This window comes from Thermobia domestica, chromosome 9 (assembly GCF_964235325.1).
Source record: "Thermobia domestica chromosome 9, izTheDome1.hap1.1, whole genome shotgun sequence".
In the NCBI taxonomy this organism is placed as follows: Eukaryota; Metazoa; Arthropoda; class Insecta; order Zygentoma; family Lepismatidae; genus Thermobia; species Thermobia domestica.
This window is the reverse complement of record NC_137462.1, coordinates 17,596,910-17,605,160: the sequence shown is the minus strand read 5'-3', so window position 1 is coordinate 17,605,160 and position 8,251 is coordinate 17,596,910. Positions and strand designations below refer to the sequence as shown.

Sequence of the window (8,251 nt, the reverse complement as noted above, 5' to 3'; positions counted from 1 at the left end):
GTTGCGTGACTTCTTGCGATCAACAGAATCGGTGATTTCCCCACTTTCCTTGTCAACCCAAGAACAATAATTATAATTTACTGAAAGGACATTTGCGGTACAACATTAACGAAACACAAAAAACGTTGCGCACCTTATGGACAAGAAGTAGGCCTATGTTTTGGCATATTTTTAGCTCCGAATGACGTCACCAGTAGAGAAGAATACAGAGAAAATGGAAAGAAAATTTATTATCAACTAACCCACTTAACAGGTTCTTTCGAAGCCGTCTTAATGTTGTAGTTTGCTTTGACGGTTATAAAGTACATGTTATTCCCCGTTAAAAAAACTCCACGTGCAAACAACACCTGGAAACAAAATCCCTCAAGGGTAACGTCTAACAAATGGTAACCTATTATTACGTGTTTAATGTCGACGGGCAAAAGTGACGTCAATTCACTTGAAGAAATGGCATTCAGAAGAGCATTTGAAGCGAAGTGATTGGTCAAAAGTTCATCGACAGTACGTAAACTAAAAGAAACACACTCTTTCTTTGCTTCTTTCCACGATTCTTGTTAGCTAAGAAGTGTCATGTTTACGACAAGTTCTAGCAAGTAGAAACTCGTTGAGGTAAAGTGCATTGTATTGTAACGGAACAGTTTTGCCATTTGTTGTCATATCTCTGTAGCCAGTGACATCTTGTGGACTGTGAAATTGTGTGGATCAAATCAGACATGAAGTGCGGAGTGTGTATTGCAATATGTGCTGTGCTGATTTTGTGTGCCTGTTTTGAATCCACTGCTAGAAGCACAGCGTCTCGTCGGTGTACTGGAGATATTGTGTTTCCTGACCAAATAAACAGATGTAAAAATAATACTTCTTCTTCTTCTACTAGTACTACTACTAGTAGTAATAATTATAATAATAAACCGAACAACAAGATGTCGACAAAGGCACCTGTACCAACTACAACCGAAGACGATAATGATTTAGTAGACAGGTTTCTGGGAGAAAACGGAGAATGTCCAAAATGTTACAAACGCAACGGAGACGGGAATTGTCGCAAAGTGTTTGGTTGTAAACCGTAACAGATGACATCCAAAATACTTTCCAATGGTAAGTAAAATTAGATTAATTTTACTTTTTTTTATGAAGAGAGTTTCCAATTTTGCAAACTGTGAAATTAAGACAGAGTTAGTACTTGACGAGACAGAGAGATAGAAAGAGAAGATAATTAAAAGTACCGTACCACCATCGCAAATTGAGTTTCGGCACTATTTTCAGTTAAATTTGTATTTCATTTTCATTGTTTGTTGATTGCAACAGTTACTGTTATTTCAAACAAATTTCAAGAAAATCCATTTAAGTAATCATCCAACTGTATCAAATTCGAATCTCGGTCGTGGTTTGGAGGCCACGTTAAAAGTAGGTTTTGCCCCCCTCAACCCCTTCAGTGTGGGTGGCGAGTTAACTCGTGTCTTCAAAACGCACCTGCTGTGCGGATGACGTATATATACGCTTTCATTTTGCTTTGGCTATTTTGTATTGCGTATGGCGAATATACTTGCCCATAGTATGAGTAATGTTATTCCCGACAATTATTAGCGAGTTTGCGCTCATCTAGGAACCCCAAGAAACCACACAGAAAAATTGGGCTTGATCTGTTGAGGCATTCCCAAATTTTGTGTAACCTAACCATATGATGATGATGATGATGATAACCATAAATACGACAATGACAAGTTATAGTAGCTAATTAAAAGCAACAAAGATCATAACGCCGAAAATTTCATTGCGATTGCTTGAGAGGTTCAAAAGTTATTAAAAGGTAACAAATTCCAAAGTTCTAAAAAAAAAAAACAAAAAAAAAAAACTACACTTTTTACAGCGGTTTGCATCTGAAAATTACGCACTGAAGGAGTTAATCTCGATGTTTCATCAACGCAAAACACAGAAACTCCAACAGTGGCAGAACCCAGACTATGATAGGTATATCACGAGTTTACTATAAACTTTCAAAAATATATGAATAATTCCTTGAATTATTTTTGTTGATCAAAAAACTAGGGGGGGGGGTCTAGGCCCACCTGGTCGAGGGCTAAATCTGTCACGGAACTCAAAAACCTACTATTTGAGTATTCTGTATAGAATTTAGGTGTACAATCAAAACAAATTCATTGTACGTAATCGCGTTATCTTGTACACATTATTTGAAATAAAGTTTTTTGTTGAATATAAGCCAATCCAATGATAATTGATGCATTTATATACCTTAAGAAATGTTTTATCCTAATAAACTGCATTTTCAGACAATATAGTTTTTTTTTTTTTTTTTTTTGCAAACAATAGGTTCGATTACAAATGCACATATTGAGATTAGCTAGGCGTTATGTTATAGCTTGTTGTGGGAAAGTTTATTTTTTAGTTTACACAACCTTGACCCGTTCAAGTTCTGCACCTGTTCTTGTCGAGTGTGCTCTCCCCGATCGTGGCAAATGAGCTACCGAACAATATTCTGTGAAACAACCTATCAAACGACGAACAATTGATTCAGAAGGTGCAACGGAGAAACGCTCTTTCTATTAAGACAGTTGACCTTTGGTTTTCAAAGAACAATTCCATAACTTTCGTTCTCTGCAGAACTGTGAATTTTTCCATCTTGCACTTCTTCCTGGACGTCTAGTTCATGCAATCTGCAAAATAAGAGGAAAATGGTGGTTAGAATATTTTGCCCATACTTCTACTACGGCGATCACATAAAGCAGTCACATTTATTATATTTTCAGGTAAAATATTATGTGTTGCAATTCCTTCGTAAATTATGGTCTACCATATATATGAAAATGAAATGAAATCTTTAAGTTTTACGTCCTACGATTGTGCCGGCTGGGCTAGAGGAGACAGGTGATGATGAGAAATGAATGAAATGATGTAATAAAGAAAGTGGGAGGAAACGGGAGAACCCCGAGAAACCCTACAAGCACGGTGTTTGTCCACCACAAAGTCCACACGGCGTGAGCTGGGATCGAATCAGGAACCTCAAGCACCGGAGGAGAACGCTCTACCACTGAGCCACCGCGCCCCGAATGAAATCTTTGAGTTTTACGTCCCACGGTTATGCCAGTTAGGCTAGAGGAAGCGGGTGATGATGAGAAATGAATGAAATGATGTAATAAAGAAAGTGGGAGGAAACGGTAGAACCAGAAGAAACCCATACACCTGGTGTTTGTCCATGGGCGGCGATTAGGGGGGGGCAAGAGGGGGCAGTTGCTCCCCCACTTTTCTGAAGTGACCACTTAACTCTTTTGAATTATATCATCTATTTTTCGGTGATACGCTAGAATCTTCATTATTCGATTTAGAAAAGCACCAAAAAAGCTTTTTGCTTCTTTTTTTTTTCTCAAGCCTGGAGGCATTGTAGAACACGTTACATATGCTTTCAGCCTTTTTGCGTCGAGACGTAGAGTATGATGACGTCCTAACTAAAAAATCTTTTCTGTTATGACTTTTTGCAGGGCTTACTTTTGCACCTAGAAGATTGAAATTTTGCACACACCTTCAGAGCACCCCTTAATATTTTCCAGATTCTTTTCAGATTTCTGCGATAAAACAGGGTGGTCCAGAGGGGCAAAAAGGTAAAAAAAAAAAAAAAAAGATATCTTTTTAACAAAGATCCCCCTTGTCGCGATTTTCCCTCCTCAGATACATGATGGAGACATATGAGTGGTACCGTTTGAAAGTATGTTCTATTCTGAACGAAATGATGTACGAACAATGATCCTAGTATAAATAGGGATGTCTCAGGAAAATTTTATATTACATCCGAGTCATCTGAGGCATTGTGGGAATGTTCTTACCTCATTAGTAAACATTTTCCCGCACTTAGTTTGCAAGATAGAAGCTTGAAATTTTTTTATAAACATTTAGTACATCCCTTTGTATTTTTCAGTTGATTTTGAGATCTGTGCGTTAACAAAGGGGGTCCAGAAGGGATCAAAGTTTGAAAAAAAATGAGAAAAGATTTAGATTTCCCTCAAAATTTCCCACCTTAGGAACATGATAGGAAAACGTAAATGGAACCGTTTGAAAGGTTGTTCTATTCTGAATAGAATGAGAACTAACCATGATGCCTAGGATAAATGGGGATGATGATGTAGCTGATTGACTGAAATTCAATAATTTACCTTTAAAAAGCCAAAATTTAATATGGTTAATGTATATAGTTTCATTTGGAAATGTAAAGTTTTTGCATATATTACTGGTTCATAGAAATGGTACCATATAATATTAGTCGTTGCTTAAGTGTATATTGGTTATTTGTCTTCCCGTGGAGTTAAGACAGCTACAGGAATTACGTTTTAATTGCAATCCAAAGGAATTAATATTACAATTGCGTCGTAGCATATGCTTGTAGTATTTACTGTCTTTCATTTTCTAAGAGTAATAACATACATTTAATGGCAAGTGTGGAATTAAAAATGTAAGTTGTTCATTAATCCACAGTTTCAATATAACTTCTACAAAACAAGCCTCATTATTCATTAGTATGATTAGTAATATCCTTTCTATTTATTTGTTTTACAAATAAGTTATTAAATAATCTGATCACACAATTTTCCAGACAGAATTTTAAGATGTTCATGAGCAAGGAATCAAAGGTTAGTACCTATATGCGTTGCTCTTGTCAATTTACTTAATTAAATATGAAGCACGATATACGGTATTTTATAGGTACTGAAAAAGATAGTATCATATTAGTTATACAACCTTTCGTCAAAGTGTTAGAAACAACCAGGAACACTAACATTGATATACATATATTCAGATCATATCTTGTCCCCCCCACTTTTAACGTCCAATCGCCGCCACTGTGTTTGTCCACCACAAAGTTCAGGTGGCGCGAGCTGGGATCGAACCAGCGACCTCATGCACCAGAGGTAAACGCTCTACCACTGAGCTAGCGCGGCCTCACCACCCCGTTTTTGGATAAAATTTTTCCAATTAAATGCAAATGATATTGTAAAATTTCTCAAAAACTTCTAAATATTACGAAAAGTTTCACAAGATCTAAAATTCACGATTTCGTCAGCTATTATTTTTACTGTGATTGCTCAGAGATTTCCACAATCAGCAACAGCATTCTCAAGACCGTAAAGAGGTGCTAAACCTGTTCCTTCTTTTGTCATGATTTTTCTTCTTCTAGAAAATGCAAAGACAAATATTAACATGTTTGCGACAAAGAAACGAGGAGGAAAACAAAATGCGAGATCAAGCATACATTGGAAGGCCAATGAGAACGTCTTGACTCACACTGACCATAACTTCATCCTTTGCTACTCATCTCATCTTGACACACTGCGAATTTTCCTTGACATCCTACACATCTGTTCTTATGTCCCCGGCTATTTGTAGCGTTTGTAAAGCGATTTTATTGCTCTTGCGTACGCTTGGAATACGCTGACCATGTATTTAAATGTGGATGGCTAATCACAAATGCAAAAGCAATAAAAACGCGGAGAAAACGTCTGCTCGAGCGTATTTGGTGCGTTTCAGAACAATAGACCGCCTGCTGTTTAAACGATTTCAAAAGGAAAGGGAAAAAAAAGGATAGACGTGTTGCCAGGCAAAGGGATTTTAGCAAGAAACAGCTGCTTTGAAGATGCTTTGTGCAGAGTACTGGAACTACGCTATTATAGACCTGGACTTGGGAAAGAAGACCTGGAAACCCTGACTGGTTCACAATATGATTTATAACTCTGGCAAAAGTAAAGTTACCAAATAGCCACCTTGGTCGCGTTCGCTCTAGGGAGTAACGCTTCGAAAACGCATTCACAAATAGCCACATACTATATGGTATGCTTACTTATTAGTAAGAGTGTCCGCTGACATAGGGTAACTCTGTTATTATCAGAGTTACAACAAAATGTGAGAGGAAAAAAAACATCTCCAAATATAATATTTTCAATCTAAAGTGAAGGAATTTTTTAAATCGGACGAGCCATTTGGGCTGTAAACTCTTTATGCGTCCAATGCTAAATAAAAAGGCAACGTTGCCATTTTGCTGGATCTGCAACATAAATGAATTAAGTTACTGTTTGAAATAGGGGCTAGCCATCGACATGTTAGCGTAAAAGACAGTAACTTCATTCACGTACGTTGTGGGTCCAGGTAAACGACAACGTTGGATTTCCACGTTGGAAATCATATTTGGAGACGGTTTTTCCTTTCCCATTTTGTTGTAACTCTGATAATAACAGAGTTACCCTATGCCAGGGGACCTTTGAAACACCCTGTGTATCTAAAGGAAAAGATCCTAGGCCACGTAAACAAAATCCTGTCTTTTTGTCTAAATTTCCTTTTCTTTTTCAGAAAAAAAAAGAAAACTTGACCAATGGATTCTCGCGGATACATCTAAGGTTATACACCCCCAGGCAGAGCTCTATTTATTACTAACTGTAGCATAAATCAGAAACGTATCTACCATATATTAGTGAAAAAAATGAAGATGACTTGTAAAAGTAATAATAATAATTATTACTATTATTCCGAAATTCGATAACTTAAAAGGAAATGAGATACTGTAGTGGGAAACGGTCATGTATGATGGTTCATTAACTGTACCCAGTGGCGTATTTAGGGGGATGGCTTCCGGGCTTAAGCCTCCCACGAAATCTTACTTAGTATAGTAAAGTAAATGAAATATCTTGCAGAATTTTCACATTTCCAGGCAAAGCCCCCCACCCGAAAGTTAGCAAAGCCCCTCCCGAAACAAAATCGTAAATACGCCACTGACTGTACCATATACAAACTGTGATTCAAGTTCACGTTCATAGCATAAAACGATAAAACTTTTATTCTCGTTTTAGCCCTAATTCGTTAACATATCAACTTTAGATCAATAAGTCATAACACTAAACATATTAACTAATAGTTACTGACCATAACTATCCCTTTTGTCCTTTTAAATTATAAGAATTGTGTCCAGATATTACTTGTTTATTCTTCTATACATCCATAAGTTATATTATCAACAACAATTTCTTCCATGACAACCTATTAATTACTTCTTTTCGCTTTTAAATGTATATCTGCTCAGTTATTGCGCCTCTGATCATGTCGATAAAAACAGGTACAGATTGATAATACCATTATAATAATATACATATATCGTTGTAAGCAGGACATAAAATAAATCATTGGTAAATAACATCTTAAAACCAGAATCATTCAGATTCATTGCATGCCTTTCTTTACGACCAAATAAAAGTACATAGAATGGATACAGCTAAATTCTTATTAATGAGAAAATTGGTGGAATGCGTCACTCTATCCCCCCATCCTGTGCCAGAGAGACGTTTACTGCATGAGGAAAACTGTTACTGGAGATGTCTCGGGGAAGATTTTGTCTTTGTTAGAACAAGATGCGTAATGGCTAAAAATAGGGATAGTTTAAAAGTAGATGATGTTCGTATGACTGATGTGTTACGTGAATATGACTTTGCTTCTTCCTTACTGACATCAGTGGTTGTATGTTTCCTTCCAATGACTAGAAGAGATGCTCTCCTGTTTCCTATTCGCGAAAAAAAAAACTTAGTTTTAGATCATAATTCGCTGAAGTTTCATATCCACGACATTAATGAATGTTCTAGAATGCTACAGACTTATTTTGTTCGTCCAACAGGTATATTTTGATGCATTTTAACTTGAAATGACATCACCAATAGAGAAGAACACGTAGACAATTGAGATTCTTTTATTAAGTTACCCATTTAACCTTTCAAGTGCATCTGAAGGTTATAGTGCATTTAGACTCATGCACAATAAGTGCTATTGACGGTTTCGTAGGAAAAAAATGCAAACGCATACAAAATCCGTTCTCAAGGGTAATGTCTAACAAACCCTTCACTATTACTTATTATCAGTATTAACAGGGTAAAGTGACGTCAACTTGCGCGAAGAATATGTCAGCCAATCCACAGGGAAGCGATTGGTCGAAAGTTCATCAACAATGCATATATAACATGAAAGAAAGGAAACATCTCTCTTTTTCGATTCTTGTTAGCTAAGAAGTGTCTTGTTTACGACAACTTTCAGCAAGTTACAAACTTGTTGAGACAAAGTGCATTGTATTGTAACGGAGCAATCTTGCAAATTGTCAATATCTCTGTAACCAGTGGCTTCTTGTGGACTGTGAAATTCATAAAATCGGACATGAAGTGCGGAGAACATATTGTAATATGTGTTGTGCTGATTTTGTGTGTCTGTTTTGAAT

At 36.6% G+C, this 8,251-nt stretch overlaps 1 non-coding gene across 1 annotated transcript; it reads right to left on the bottom strand.

Moving 5' to 3' along the window:
- Window positions 1-4,874: 4,874 nt before the first annotated feature.
- TRNAQ-CUG (transfer RNA glutamine (anticodon CUG)) lies at window positions 4,875-4,947 on the bottom strand. Its single transcript has one exon. It is a non-coding gene; the product is annotated as a tRNA-Gln (tRNA).
- Between the last annotated feature and the right edge of the window lie 3,304 nt (window positions 4,948-8,251).